The sequence below is a fragment of the Octopus bimaculoides genome, chromosome 15 (genome assembly GCF_001194135.2).
Source record: "Octopus bimaculoides isolate UCB-OBI-ISO-001 chromosome 15, ASM119413v2, whole genome shotgun sequence".
NCBI classification, from domain to species: Eukaryota; Metazoa; Mollusca; class Cephalopoda; order Octopoda; family Octopodidae; genus Octopus; species Octopus bimaculoides.
This window is the reverse complement of record NC_068995.1, coordinates 3,560,613-3,562,459: the sequence shown is the minus strand read 5'-3', so window position 1 is coordinate 3,562,459 and position 1,847 is coordinate 3,560,613.

Below are 1,847 nucleotides of genomic sequence, written 5' to 3'. Positions count from 1 at the left end.
TTTTTGTGTTTTGTTTCTTTTCAAGGTTTCTTAGAAGACTATTACGATTATTATTATTATTATCAATAATAATAATATCATTAATTTATTATTATTAGTAGTAGTGTTATCATTATTATTATTATCATCATTATTATTATTATTATTATTTGAAAAATTCTTGATTTTTTTGGGGGTTTTTTTTCGCATTTTTATTTATTTATTGTGTTCTTTTTTTTTCTCCATATATAAAAAAATTTTGTCTAAACTAAGTTTTTGGATTATAATAAAATACAGAAATATTCATTTCTAAGAAGTTCATATATATATAATAATATAAGAGTAGAAAAAGTTTTCACGTGTAGTAGTAGTGGTAGTAGTAATAGTAGTAGTAGTAGTAGACAGTTTTCTTTGAGAATAATGGCACTCCTCTGCGTAAAGCGAGGATGCTTGGAAATAGGGAGGCAGAGGTTTGTTGCTGTTGTTGTTGTTGCGTTAATTCTTCGAGATGGTGGTGGGGGTAGGGGTAGGGGAGTCACATTGACTAATAGTTCTTCCTTTCTTTCTTTCATTTTTACAAACTTTTTCTCTTCCTTTTTTTTTTCTTCAATGTTACTTTTCCAAAAAAAAAAAAATGATGTCGCAACAAGAGTTTTAAGAAAGAAAAGTGTAAAGAATGAAATCTTATTGGTTTTTTTTGTTTGTTTGTTGTTTCTTTTGTTGTGTTGTTGTTGTTGTTGTCGTTCGTCCCATTGTGTTTAGAGACAAAACTCAGGAGTAGAAGCAATGTGTTTCCATCCAAACAAATGGTTGATGTGACACACAGACATGGGGAAGATGGAGAGAGTGGGTTGTCATGTCGACAGACAGAGCAAAGAAGATTACAGGGGAGGGGAAGTGAGAGTGTTTGTATGTATGTGCCTGCTTGTCTGTATGTATGTATGCATGCTTGCATGTGTGTGTGTGTGCGGCTGTGTGTGAGAGAGGTGAGATAGATAGATAGATAGATAGATAGATAGATAGATAGATAGATAGATAGACAGATAGATAGACAGATAGATAGACAGATAGATAGACAGATAGATGGAGAGATGGATAGATAGATAGAGAGAAAGGGAAGGAAAGAGAAAAAATAAAAGAAGATAGATTAAAAGATAGATAGGTAGATATAAATAGAGAGAGAGAGAGAGAGAGAGAGCAAGAGTGGATGAAAGTGAGAGAACAGCTGGAGGCACATAGAGCATGATGAAGTTCCAACTCTCGGCCCTTTATGTATGATGAAATGTGCATGTTCTTTTTAATATATTATCATTATTAGTATTATTATTATTATTATTATTATTATTATTATTTATGATGGTATCACCACGGATGTCATATTTTGCTATTTTATTTCAACATGTGTGTTAATTGAAGTATAAAAGAAATGATGAATAGAATAAGTTATATTATCCTTCAGTGTGTGTGTGTGTGTGTGTGTGTGTGTGTGTGTGTGTGTGTGTGTGTGAGGTAACAGATGACCGTTGGTCCACGTTCAAAATACTGCCAGGTTTTCCTTTGGTGTTAAAAAAAATTTTTTTTTTTAAATGATTGAAACAAAAAAATGTGTAGCTAATGACAAAAAAAAAACAAACGAAAATATGAAGATAATTTATGATTGTTTTCTTTTTTCCTTTCTTTTTTTGTTTGTTTGAGGCTTTTTTTTCTTTTCTTTTCTTTTCAAATATCTTCTCAAATAGAAAACTCTGAGATAACAGTAATTGCTAGAAAAACTGCATTAACAACTGATACTCTGCGTCAGCGCCAGAGTTTAGATGATCAGTTCTGTCCGTGCCATTGGTGAGTGTATGTGTGAGAAAGAGAGAGAG